The sequence below is a fragment of the Chinchilla lanigera genome, unplaced genomic scaffold, assembly GCF_000276665.1.
Source record: "Chinchilla lanigera isolate Chin_1 unplaced genomic scaffold, ChiLan1.0 scaffold00112, whole genome shotgun sequence".
Taxonomy (NCBI): domain Eukaryota; kingdom Metazoa; phylum Chordata; class Mammalia; order Rodentia; family Chinchillidae; genus Chinchilla; species Chinchilla lanigera.
The window spans coordinates 2,245,056-2,258,417 of record NW_004955513.1 but is presented as its reverse complement, the minus strand read 5'-3'; the positions used below and the strand labels follow the sequence as shown (position 1 = coordinate 2,258,417).

At 47.8% G+C, this 13,362-nt stretch overlaps 1 long non-coding RNA gene across 2 annotated transcripts in view; it reads right to left on the bottom strand.

Annotated features, from left to right (window-relative positions):
- LOC102004412 overlaps positions 1-13,313 on the bottom strand; it is a 17,637-nt gene extending 4,324 nt beyond the window's left edge. Inside the window, exons 1-3 of one of the 2 annotated variants that reach the window (XR_264457.2) lie at positions 12,686-13,313; positions 11,436-11,554; positions 6,836-6,971 (exon numbers count right to left, since the gene is read on the bottom strand). This is a non-coding gene — a long non-coding RNA (uncharacterized LOC102004412). Of the gene's footprint in view, positions 1-5,372; positions 5,609-6,835; positions 6,972-11,435; positions 11,555-12,685 lie in introns of those variants that run through there. The other variant, XR_001231734.1, reaches the window with a different exon arrangement.
- Positions 13,314-13,362: the final 49 nt, after the last annotated feature.

Here is a 13,362-nt window from a genome sequence, read left to right as displayed (position 1 = left end):
AAACAAACAAACAAAAAAGAGCAAGACACTAAGAGACTTGTGTCCCTAGATACCCTGTATGCTGGTTAATTTTATGTGCCAACTCTCCCGGGCAGTAAGAGCCAGAACTGTAGTCAAATAATCTTCTAGATGTTCGTGTAAGGGTATTTTGGGGTGACGTTGGCATTTAAACGGGTGGATTTTCAGTGAAGCAGACTTCCCTTCCTAATGTGGGTAGGCCTGTATCCAATCAGTTCAAGGGCTCAACTTCCTCTGACAAGAGGAAATTCTGTTGCACTTGGCCTTTGGACTTGACTTGCAACACTGGTGCTTCCCTGGTCTCCTGACTGCTGACGCGCCCTGCAGATTTTGAACTTTCCAGGCTCCATAGTCACGTGAGTCAGTTCTTTAATACACACACACACACACACACACACGCACGCACGCACGCACACACACACACACACACATAGTTTTTTTCAGTTTCTCTGAAGAACTCTCAGGAAAATTCTAAATCATTTAGTCAATCAGTCATTCAAAAAATATCTATGTTAAAAACCTAAATGACCTTCGGAGAAAAAAGAAGACAGAAGCAAAGGTAACAATATCATAGATTTCTCGCCAGAAACTGTGCAAACCAGGAAAAATGGGATAAAATCTTGAAAAAACTGAGAGGGACACTGTCATTCTAGAATTCTATATCCAGTGAAAATATCTTTTAAAAATAAAAGTGAAATAAAACATGGGGGTGCATGCCTATAATCACAATACTCAGGTGGCTGAGGCAGAAGCATTATGAGTCTGAGGACTGCCTAGGCTACAGTGAGATGCTGACTCAAAAAAAAAGCAAAAGGGGCCGGGGATATAGCTCTTTGGAACAGCGCCTGCCTGGCAAGTGTGAGGTCATGAGTTCGATTCCTGGTACAAAAAATAAAAAATAAAGCAAAAACAAAAAGGAAGGGGCAGATGGGGAGGAAACATTTTCAGGCAAATGAATGTTGAAAGGATTTACATTACATTACAAACTTACATTGTATGACATTTTAAAATTTATTTTTATTTATTTTTAATTTTTAGATTTTTAAGAGATAAGGTCTCACCATGTAGTTCCAACTGGCCTTAAACTCACTATGTAGCACAGGCTGGCCTTGAACTTGTGGCAAACCTCCTGCCTCAGCCTCCTGAGTGCTGGGATTACAGGCATGTGCCACAACACTTGGTGATAAAATACTTTAAAAATGGAGAAGGAAAACAATACCAGACGGAAATTTGGATGGATACACACACACACACACACACACACACACACACACACACACAGAAGAATGCTGATGTGTCAACTTCACTGAATTAAGACACACCTAGCAGATTACTAGATTCTGCTAACACCTAGCAGAAACACACACTTCTGGGTGTGTCTGGGTGTCTTATGGAGGTGTGGTCTTGGGGTCAATGTCTGGCCCCTGGCCCTTCCTTGCTGGCACCTCCCCCACTCTGCTTCCTGCCTGCCATGATCTAAGCAGTTTTACCCCGCCAGGCCCTTCCGCCATGGGGCTCTTGCCTTGGAGCCTGCCAGCCATGGACTGAACCCTCTGGAACACTGAGCCAAATTAAATGTCTCCTCCTGTGAATTGTGAATGCCCCGCGCCATAGGGACAGGACAGCAGGCTAATCTACTTGGCAATGGTGAATATGTAAGAAAATACAAAATTTTTTCTGTGTTTTTAAAAATTTTTAAAAATAATTATGCACACTCATAACCTTAGCACTCAGAAGGCTGAGGCAGGAGGATCTCCATAAGTTCAAGGTCAGCCTGAACTGCATAATGAGAATCTGTCTCAAATCTCCCCCAAAACTGATTCTTTGTGATACAAAATCAGCATTAAAAAACCCAGTGGATTGTGCATACATCAATAATGAACTAGTTGAGAAAGCAGGAAAAGAATCCCATTCAAAATAGCTTCAAAAAAATAAACTATGTAAGGATCAACCTGATCAAGGAGGTAAAAATAACTCTACAAAGAAAATCACAGATCATTGAAGAAAGAATATGCAGAAGACACCAGAGGATGGAAAGGCCACCTGTGTTCATAGACCAGCAGAATTAATATTGTTAAAATAGTCATATTACCAAACACGATCTACGGATTCCATGCTTTATGGCTTGTTTCCCCCAAAACTCCATGTGGTCTATTGGGTTAATAACCCTTAGTTGCCAGGCACAGTGGCACATGCCTGTAATCCCAGCACTCAGGAGACTGAAGCAGGAGGATCATTGTGAGTTTGAGACCAGCCTGGGCTACAAAGTGAGCTCAAGGCCAGCCTGAACTGCATAGCGAGACCCTCTGGATGACGGCCTAGGCCTCGGGCAAACTCACAGGTAAACATGAAAGGCCAATTGGTTAATATTAAATTCTGCTCAGAGCTGCTTCCCAGTGGTCTCCATCAGTGGTCCTAGGTGGAGAGTTTCAAAGGTGGTTGTCTTAGGGTGTGTGATGCTGGAATTAAGTGGGCCCTACCCTGGGTGTGGGTGACACCACCCAAAATGTGGCTAGCTTGAATGGAATACAAAGGGCCGTAAAGTAGCTGCCTCCCTGCTTCACTGTTTTGCTGCCTTCTGCCTGCCCTACCATGACGTGTCTCCTCTGCGACGCCACTCTGCCACAACACCCTGCCCTGGATCCAGATGACTGTGGACTGAAGCCTCTACAAACTGTGGGCGAAAACAAGCCTCTCCTCCTTCAACTTTTGGGTGTCAGATATTTCGTCTCAGCAACAAGAAAAGTAACTAAGATGCCATGCAATCGCCATTAATTAATGACAATCCATTAATGACAATTAATGACAATCCATTAAGTAATTAATTAATGACATTCTTCACAGAACTAAAGGAAACAATCCAGCAGTTTATATGGAAACGCGGAGGACATGGAATAACCAAAGCAACCCTAAGCAAAAAAAAAGCAACACTAGAGGCATCACAATACTCAGTTTTAAATTATACGATGAAACCATAGTAAAAAACACAGCATGGTACTGGCACAAAAAAAGACACACAGACCAAAGGAATAGAATGGAGGACACAGAAACAAACTCACGTAACAATAGCCATTTGATTCTGGATATTGTTATGAGCTCTGGGCCTCCAGCTGGACTCATGCAGGACATTACCATGGGGTCCAGGCCCTTAGCTAGATTCTTTGATCTTTAGTGTGTGGACAGATTTCCTGCACTCTCTTGTATATGATTCTTTGGGTGACTATTATAAATAATCTTATAAAAAATGTGTCCTGTATGATATTGTTCCCCTTCCTGACGACAACAAACACCTTATCCATAAGGGAAATGCAAATCAAAACTACTTTCAGATCCCCCTCACCCCAGACAGATTGGCTGCCACCAAGAACAGAATAAACAATAACATGCTAGGGATGATGGTCGGGGAAAGGAACCCTTCTACACTGCTGGTGGGAATGTAAATTAGTACAACCTCTAGGGAAATAAGTATGGACATTCCTCAAAAAAATAAATAAATAAATAAAAATAGAGCTAGCCTTTGGTCCAGCTATACCCCGCCTTGGTATATGCTCAAAGGAATTAACGTCAGCACACTGTGGGGACACCTGCATTCCCATGTTTATTGCAGCACACAATTCACAATGGCTACTGTTGATGGGAGCCAGCCTAGCTGCCCATCAGCAGATAAATGGCGAAAGAAAATGTGAGATGGGAAGGGAGGGAGGGAGACAGAGAAAGAGAGAGAGAAAGGAAGGCAAAAAATGTATGCACACTTCAGGAAAAGAAAAATAGTATAACGTTTCTTCACAGATGGGGTTACCCTCATTTGGAGGACCCTAGAGGATGTCCTATATCACAGAAAACCCACTACACTGCTGGCCCTTGAGAAGCTGAAAATCCATGTATAGATATATATATATATATAGACATAATCCAGTCTCAATGACCAAGGTTACCCAAGCAGCAGTTCACTGTACTAATAAATGTCTGGAAGCTAATGGCCACCACTTTGAGCACCTCTTGTAACTGAAGAGGTCAGAGGTCACTTGTATTAATCTCATAATGTCTCATTAAATTTAGTATTAAAATATTTACACAAGTTTTTCCTTCCCCTGAAGTGTGTATATGTTTCTGGCGGGCCCCCGATACATATGTATTTGGATGTATGTATATTATACATACCCACAGTGGAGTATTATTTAGTCATAAAGAAGGATAAAAATTTTGTCATTTGCAGGAAAATAGGTAGACGTCATCATGTTATGCCGAATAAGCCAGACTCAGAAAGACATATATTGCACGTTCTCTGTAATATATAGAATCTAAAAGGGATGACATAAAAATAGAAAGGGTACTAATATTAGGTAAAAGGAAGGGAGTAAGGGGGTATAAAGGAAGGGGTAGATAGGATCAAAATGTAGTATATACATGGAAACCCAATATTTTGTAAAGTTAATAGCTGCTAATAAAGTTTTCCTGAAAAGAGAAGGCAAGCAAGTGTGCACAGGTGGTAACTAACAAACTTTCTTAGTTTCCTTAAGAAAATTCGCAGCTGGATAGGAGGACTAATGTCTAATGTTGCACTGCACGGAAGGGTAACTATAGTTGACAACCACTAACTGGACATATGCATAGCTATCAGAGGGGTTCCAGTGTTTCTTCTTTTCTTTTCTATTTTGGTTCTGGGAATTGAACTCATGAGTGCTTCAAACAGACGCTGTGCCACTGAGCGATACCCACTCCAATGTTCCTAACACAAAGAGACAGTAAATGTCTGAGGCTCTGGATAGGCCCTGTTATGGTCACTACACACTGTTCACATGTATTGCAATGTCACACCGTACCCTATCAATACACACAACTACGGTGTGTTCATTAAAAATCGAAAATACATTTGCAAAAAATTGATTCTTTAAAGCAAAAATAATAACAATGCCTTGTGGGGCTTATCCTCCACATAGAAATAACTATGTCTGACAATAGCACAAAGTACAGGAGGCAGGAAGTACAACGGTATTGTTAGGAGGTTCTTCAATTATATTGAAGTTGTACGCTAGCCAGTGACTACAGACAGCAGAAAGGATGGAGACCTCTTATAGAAGAGGGGCCTGACCCCTCCTGGATATCTGGCCTCCGCCTCACCTTGCGCTCTCCTCCACCAGGGTGGCATCTGTCATGACGTGATATGGCCAAAGGGGCCCTGCCAAGGCTGAATCAAAGGAGCTGCTCAATCTTGGACTTTCAGGGTCCAGCACTATGAGCTGAATGAACTCCTTTATAAAGTACTGGCTCTGGTATTTCATTATAGCAATGGGAAATACATTAATACTGATTCACATCCAGATTAATGTGTGATGCAGATATGATACCTGTCAGAAGAAGGCTGTGGTAAGAGGAGTCTCAGGCTATAATACAGTTCCAGCAGTCAATGAAGAGTTCTCAGGCCAGTGTCCCCCAAGGGGGGCGAAGCGGCCCTGTTGGGCCTACAGACCAGAAGTAGCTAGCAGGATCACAGGATGTGAAGCTCCTTCCAAAAGTGGTGGCAGCAGCTGGGGCCTTCATCGATTAGCAGGAGATCCAAGTGACACGTTTTCATAGCCTTCCCAGAGCCCTAAATATCAAATGTCAGATATAAAATATAAATATCAAATATCAAGATCATAAATCTAGAGAATGTCTAAGACCACTTTTTGTTTTTTAGGAACACTTCTTTATAAGGGTTGAAAAGAGCATTTTTACACAAAACCTCGAAATCCCAAAGTATAAGCCAATAAGAGAAAGCAATGCCCGCGATAACATCAAAATTAATGACTCTTTTCCAATGAAGCAGTAGTTAACAGGTGGATAACAGACTGGAAGAAGACCCTTGAGATATGTATAGCTGGCAAGGGACATATTTACAGAATAGATAAGGCGCGCCTACAAATCCACAAGGAGAAGATAGTAATTCTACCGGGAGAGCAGTTGGAAGATAAGAACCAGCAGTTTCTGCAGAAGCAAGACTTGTAAGGACAGGAGGGAATGTCCACACCCCTAAGTCAGAGAGACAAATGAGAACAAGAGTGGCCACATTAGCTCTGCTGTACTGGAAACGGGGAGGAGCTAGTCCCCGCCAGGCACTGGCAGGGCCTTCTGTGGGCTTCAGACTGAAGCACAGGCTGGGACGAGCACCGAAGGGGACATTTAAAAGAAAATTAGTCCGTGTTTGCAGTACCTAACGTTCGCACTCCTTGTGGGGACCCGGCACATGTCCCTACCCACCTTAATTCCTTTTTTCGTCCCTTCTCTCCTCCTTCCTCCCCTGCCTCCATTGCTTGATCCCCTCCCCCTCTGAGAAAGATCTGTGCATCTCCCTACTTCCTATTATCTAGCTTTATCTAATTTTTTTTTTTTGGTCTTTTTGAGACAGGGCCTCACCATGCAGTTCAGGCTGGCCTTGAGCTCACTTTGTAGCCCAGGCTGGCCTCGAACTCAAAACGATCCTCCTGCCTCAGCCTCCCAAGTGCTGGGATTGCAGGCTTGTGCCGCCATGCCCGGCTGTCTAGCTTTTACTTTGCTCTTTATTTATATTTTCTCTCCTATAAGAGAAACCTTGTGAGTCTTAAGCTCATGTGTCTGACTTATTTCACTTAACATGGTGGTCTCAAGATACACCCATTTTCCTATAAACGGCTCAAGTTTGTCTCTCTTTGGTCCAGGGTAGTGCTCCCACTGTAAGGATATTTTCTTTATCCATTTGTCCACTGGCAACATACAGGCCACTTCCAACGGAACGATTTGATAGTGTATTTTAAAGTTAGGTCCATGTACCCTAAGACCTGACAGGTTTAATAAATACATAGATCCCAAGGAAATTCTCAGCTGGATCCCTGGGGTGGAAATGCTATATGGGTTGCTCCCTTTGGCATCTTGAGCCTGTCTTGATCTCTGGGACCCACATCACTGAATAATCCTTAGCAGTCAGAAGCCACTGCCTAAAGGTACAAGCAAAGTTATGGAGCCGGGGGAGGGAGAAAGGTTAGAAACATCGTAATCTATAACATTTACATGAATTCCCCTTACATGAATTGGAAATACACACACACACACACACACACACACACACACACACACACAAAGGCTACAGCTTCCGTACGGTAGAATGGTTGCTTACGGGCGAGGAGGGAAGCAGGTAGGGGATGAAGGTGAAAGGGAATGAATGCATGCCCAGAAATGAGAGGCCCTCTCACAAAACCACAGAGATGCTGAGACAGCGCAGCCCCTAGGACCTGTCGTGGGCTGAATTTGTCTCCCTAACACTCATATGTTGAAGTTGTAACCCACAGGTTCTCAGAACTACATGCAGCATAAGGTTGTCACCAATGTTATTCATCCAGATGAGATTATATTGGAGTAAGGTGGGTCCCCAGTTGGATACAACTTCTGTTGTAATAAAAGGGGAGATTTTGGACAGAGATAATCACGCAGAGAGAACTCCACGTGAACTAAAAGCCGAGAGGGTGACGGATGTGCCTCCAGCCAAGGGACACCAGCTATTGCCAGGCAGCTGCCAGAAGGTAGGCGAGCAGCACGGAACAGCCCCAGAAGGAGCCAACCCTGCGGCTATCTTGATCTCAGACTTGTAGCTTTTAGAGCTATGAGACAAAAATATCTGTTGTGAAGGGTACATTTATAGCAACCAAAGCAAATGAACACAACATCTGAGACTTGAGTGAAATAAGTAAATGAGCCTCCCACGTTCTCAGCAGAGGGGTACACCGCCTCCCCTAAGAGATTTCCACTCCGTTTGGAGGACAGCAACAAATAAAGATGGCAGACAGCCTGAAACACAGCCTGGAGCTGCCACAGCCACTGTGGCACAGGGCAAGAGCAGCTCCTGGACCTCCAGCAGCCCCTGCTCCTCCTTCGCCTTCCTCTTGGAAGGTTTTCCTATCCGACACTTGTTTTCAATGTCCCTGGCTTCTTTACTTCATCTTATTCTTTCCCACTAACATGTAAGACTGTCATTGTACATACTGATGGGATGCCCTGTGCTATCTCAATGCCTGTGCTATCTCAATGCCTGTGCTATCTCAATGTGGCTGCGGGGCTTTTGACCTTGAACTAAGATGTTTCCGGGAGCCTCATGCTCATCTCACCGCCGGGGGGCAGCAGAACACTTGAGAGTTCCGAGCGACGCAGGCCCTCACACACAAGGTTAGCTCCAAGGAAGGGCTCACAGCGGGGGTCCCTAGGCTACCCTGGAGGTCCTGAGAAGACTTCCCGGTGGGCTCACATTGGAGTTGAGCCTTGGAGGAATAACAAGTGTGATCCAGGTGAAGATAAAAAAAAAATGACATTCTTGGCCTGATGTAGCCTCAGTTGGTTGTCAGGGACTGTGGTGGATTGACCGCTGGTGGTCAACTTATAACCCCCAGCTGAACTGAGTAAGCATGGTGCTGGGCGTGAGAGGCCCCCCTGGGGATTGGTGCCAGCAGCATAAGAGACAGAACTGGAGAAGGAGAGGCTAGGCTGCTGGGAGGGGAAAAAGTCTGTTGGAGCTGGTGGAAGCTGCAAGGAGCTGTTGTTCTTTTGGAGGAGCTTGTCATGCTGGCTTTCCTGATGAACTTGGTTGTTTTCATCCTCCAAGGAGCTCAGGGCCTTGTTGGCACTGAGACTAGCTTCAGTTCACTTTGGGGGAGCTCTGGTCCTCACTTTGAGCAGCTCTTCCTGGCTCGAGGGGAAGATGGTGCACTGCCAGTCTCTGGGAGAAGCTTGCTGCGTTGACTTCCCTGATGGGAACTCGGCCATCTTGTTCACTGGAAGAGCTCAGGACCTCACTTTTGCTGAGGGTGGCTGTGGTACCTTTCGGGGGAGCTCTGGTTCTTCTGAGTGTCGCTTCCTGGCTCCAGTGCAGACCCCTCAGCTGCTGGCACAGATCCTTCATCCCGCTGGCGCAGATCCTTCATCCCACTGGCACAGACTTCCTAGATTCTACTGCTGACCTTTGGGCTTTCACAGTGCAGATCCGTGAAACAGGCCTGCATGAGACATTCTTATGGTCTCTGGGCCTCCGGTTGGATTCATGGAAGGCACTGTTATGAGCTCTGGGTCTTCGGTTGGATTCATGCAGGACATTTCTGTGAGATCCAGGCCTTCAGCTAGATTCTTGGTCTATAGTGTATGGACAGATTTCCGGCACTCTTTTGCATATCGTTCTTTGGGTGACTATTATACATAATCATATAAAGTAAGTGTCCTGTATTACATTGTTCCCCCTTGCAAATAAGCCCCAAACCACAACAGGGACAGAAGCTTATGACAGTGAAAGAGAAACGTATTGAAAAGCTACAGTAGCATCTTCCAGACTGACAGAGAAAGCATAGCCAGAACTCAAGGGCGCTGGACAGCTGTCCTCGGTGCTCCTTCTTCCTCAGGGCCCCTTGTTGTCAGGGTCTCCATCCTGAAGCTATGTGGCCACTGAAGACAGGAAGGCCGTCGCAGAGAGGCGGTTGGAAGCTGAAGCCGAAGAACATTCAAATGGATGAACCTCAGGGATTCCTTCCAAAGGCTCTAAGTTTCAATGCATCCCAATAGCTTAGTCTGGGCAGGTGCTTTTCCCCAGCAGGACTCCAGCTGCCGATCCTCTGCTGTCCAGGGTGCTGAGGGCCACGACCTGTGTCCAATGCCTCGAGACCCCAGGGCCCAACACTGTCTGACCTTGCGCAACAACCTCAGAGGGCACATGAGAGGGTGTGTGCTAAGTGAGCTTCACACTCTGGAGCACATCAGTTTCTTGGTGCTTCCAAGAGTCCTGCAAACTTGTGAACCTTGGATCTCTCAGAGCCTGGCTGGCTCCGTTGAGGGAAGACCAAGCAAGTGTGCATCTGTGCATGCAGGACAGTGTGGACTGGCTCGCGGTCGGCAGCCCAGGTTGTGTGGGCAGATTTTCTCAGAAGGGGCTGTAGCAGCTGGGGTCCTGGTGGGAATCAGCAGCTCCTTCGAGGGAGAATTACCAAGGCAGAGGTTAGACACAAGAGAAGTGATGCACGTGACAGTAATGACAGTCATCTTCTCTAAGTGGGAGGAGCGCGGAGAGGAAGGCATTTCTAAACACAGGACAAGCCGGGTCACACAGCACACATTGTGGGTCAGGGCCTGGTCAGGCAGGAAGGCTCCTTCTCCCTTCTCTGACTCTGCCTCACTGTGATCAATGCAATGGAAAGCCATAGTGCCAGCTCAGGGGCAGCAGGTAGGGGGTCCCATCAGAAACAGGCCAATAGGGAATGACCAGCACAGGAGGGGAAGTGCCTGCATACAGGGAGAGCAGGCAAAGCAGGGTGGGAAACCTCTTTTGCTCCACAACACTAGAGGACACAGTGCTGGACAGCAACTGGACAGACCAGGGCCGCAGAGGACCTTGGGGGCCGCCATTAGCAACGGGGTCTCCACCCTGAAGCTATGTGGCCACTGAAGACAGGAAGGCCTTCGCAGAGAGGCGGTTGGAAGCTGAAGCCGAAGAACATTCAAATGGATGAACCTCAGGGGTTCCTTCCAAAGGCTCTAAGTTTCAATGCATCCCGAAGTCTTTCTGTTTGCAAGAGGCAGAAACCCACTGAAATCACCATCAACCAAAAACAGTTACTTGGTGAAACCGAAAAACCAGGGTAAAATTGGTTTCAGGGACTCCAGAAATGCTGAAGACAGCAACCTGCTTTTCTCTGCCTATCTCCCTCTTTTACTCCTCTTTGCCTTCTGTGTGTTTAAGACAGGGTTTCACTCTGTGCTTGAGCGGCCTTGAACTCACTACGGAGCCCAAACCAGCCTTGCACTGGCAGGGATGTTCCCGCCTCGGCCTCGCAAGTGCTGGGATTACAGGTGTGGGCCACCACGCTCGGCACTCCTCTCCTTCCCTCCTGCATTTGAGATCAGGCCCAGGGCCCCATGCACACTAGGCACATGTTCCACCACCGAACTATGTCCCCTGCCACTCCATCTCTCTGTCGCCGTGTCTCTTTCTCTTCTGGCCAGACTTCTCACATAGCTCGCTACAGAGGGGAAGGGAGAGGCCATAGCTCCCTCAGCCCAGTGAGCGACCCCAGAAGAGAAGCATCTCTTTGAGCATGCACAGAAAAAGACCCAGGGCAGTACCCATTGGCTGGGCTCAAGTCATGTGCCCAAGCACAAGCCAATCATTTCGGCCAGATGATGGGACCCTTGGGTTAACTAGGACCAGCAGTCCAGGCTCAGCGGCCTAGAGTGAGGCTGTGATGGCCGGGCTCAGTGGCACGGAAGCAACTGAGGAAGGCAATCGGCCTCCTCAGAAGGGGTAGGGGGCAGGCTGCCTTAAAAACATGTACCACATCAGCAATGCTTGCACCCGGAGCTCAAGCAGGAAGCCCCTGCCGCAGGAGGCTCCAACATGGTGTGAGGAAGGAGGTGGCCCGATTAATACGTACTTAGCAAAAGACAAAAATCAACCCGAGAAGCAGAACGTGTCCAGGCAGTGCAGACTGAGGAGAGCAGAGCCGTCTCTTGCCTGGCCTTCCAGCGTCTTCTTACAAGCCCCTGGTGGTCCCTATTAAAATAACAATGACCATTCTTCTTCCAGACACTGTACAAACAGCAAGAATGTGGTTATGGCCCCCCAGAGAGCCAGCAGTGGATGAGCTCTATGGCTCCCTTCCAGGGCGAGCACATTCCAGCCGGATGAGGTCACAGAGCCAAGGAAGGCAGGGGGTGGAGGGAAGGGGTTCCTGGGTCAGCGCTTTGGAGCCCCGCCTCGCCACCCACCCCACTCCTTAATAACCGTGACGCTCCCAACCCCCAAGGCCTCAGAAATCCCTGGACACCTTGGATCATCACACTGGTGTGAATGCAAAGGCAGGCCTGGTTCTTGGGACATAGTCCGTGGACTGGTGGGACTAGGAGAACCTAGTTCCTTCCACTACCCGCTCTCCCTCTCCCTTTCCTGATGGTCCATGGGTGGGCAGCTAGGGTTTAGCATTTGGTGGACCAGATGGACACAGACAGTAGGTTAACAAACGTGACATTAACCAAGGAGGATCAGGATTTTGTCACTGAATACCCAAGGCGGCACCACTATCACCTGTCTTGGGGGTGGGATGACTTGGGTTCACTGGGTTGGTTTGATGGCAGAAACTTGTATTCAAACCGAGCTAAGACCCTTTGCTTCCCCTACCTTGCTTGTTAGCCTCTCTTGCCCAAGACCTGTGGTTATAAAGGCTGCACCCCGCTTCAAGGCCCCGGGCACGGGCGGTGGGCGCGGGAACACAGGCTGGGCTCTGGTCTGAGGGCAGTGAATATTTTCATAATTCTCACAACGGCATCATCCTGGCTGGCAGCAGCCCACCCCCGGGCAGTCCTGAGCCTTCTGGGAATTCCAACAGCACCCACCATGTCGGCTGCTCCTCGGCTGCTCGTACACCTGGCCCCTTAACCGCAGCCTCGCACCGTGACCCGATTGGTTCCCATGACAAAGCATGTTATTCCCAGAACCCACTCAACATTTTCTTGCTGCTGGGCCCTTGCTCTTTGGGGTCCTTTAGCCTAGAATGCCCCTCTGCTCGTAGCCACCTCTCCCATTTCTACATCTTAACTCCCACCTTTAATAAATTAATTAATTCAATTAATTTAGTCTTTTTGAGACAGAGTCTCACTATGCAGTTCGGGCTAGTCTTGAACTCACTTTGTAGCCCAGGCTGGCCTGGAACTTGCAATGATCCTCCTGCCTCAGCCTCCCGAACGCTGGGGATTACAGTCCCACCTTTCTTTTAAACCCCAGTCTGATGTCCACTCCTTCAAAACACTTTCCGATGCCAAAGTTGGATCTTATCTCACTCTCTGACCCCTCTCCCGGCTGCTCAACTGAGTCTCACGCTAGGAGTCATCCAGCTCCGCGACCCTTGCTCTATCTTCTCCATACTGTATCTCCTCAATTCCCCACTTCAATATTGTGCCCGTTTCAGAGGACGAAAATGAGGCTCGCAAGGACTTGTCACAGCTAGGAAGCAGCAGCTCAGGAAACGAATCTGAGTGTTCTGATGTTAAAGTCGCCTCCTCTTCTAGGGCTGTTTTGCCCCAGATGGCCCTACTAAGTGTGAAGGGTTAGTAACCCGAAGCCCGAGTGGTTCTCCCAAGAACGGATATTTGCAGGTGTTCTGCAAAGGAAAGAGGTTTATCCAGGCCCTTTTTCGGTCTTCTCCGGACAACTGCAACTCTCCTAAGGCTCGGGCAGGCCCCTCACCCACACGGGCCCCAGCCCACTGGGAGACCTCGCAGCACCCAAAGCGCGGAGGGCCCGGGCGCCCAGGCGAGCGCGCTCCCGCCACACCCTGCCAGGACCCGCTTGTTTACGCCTCGTCC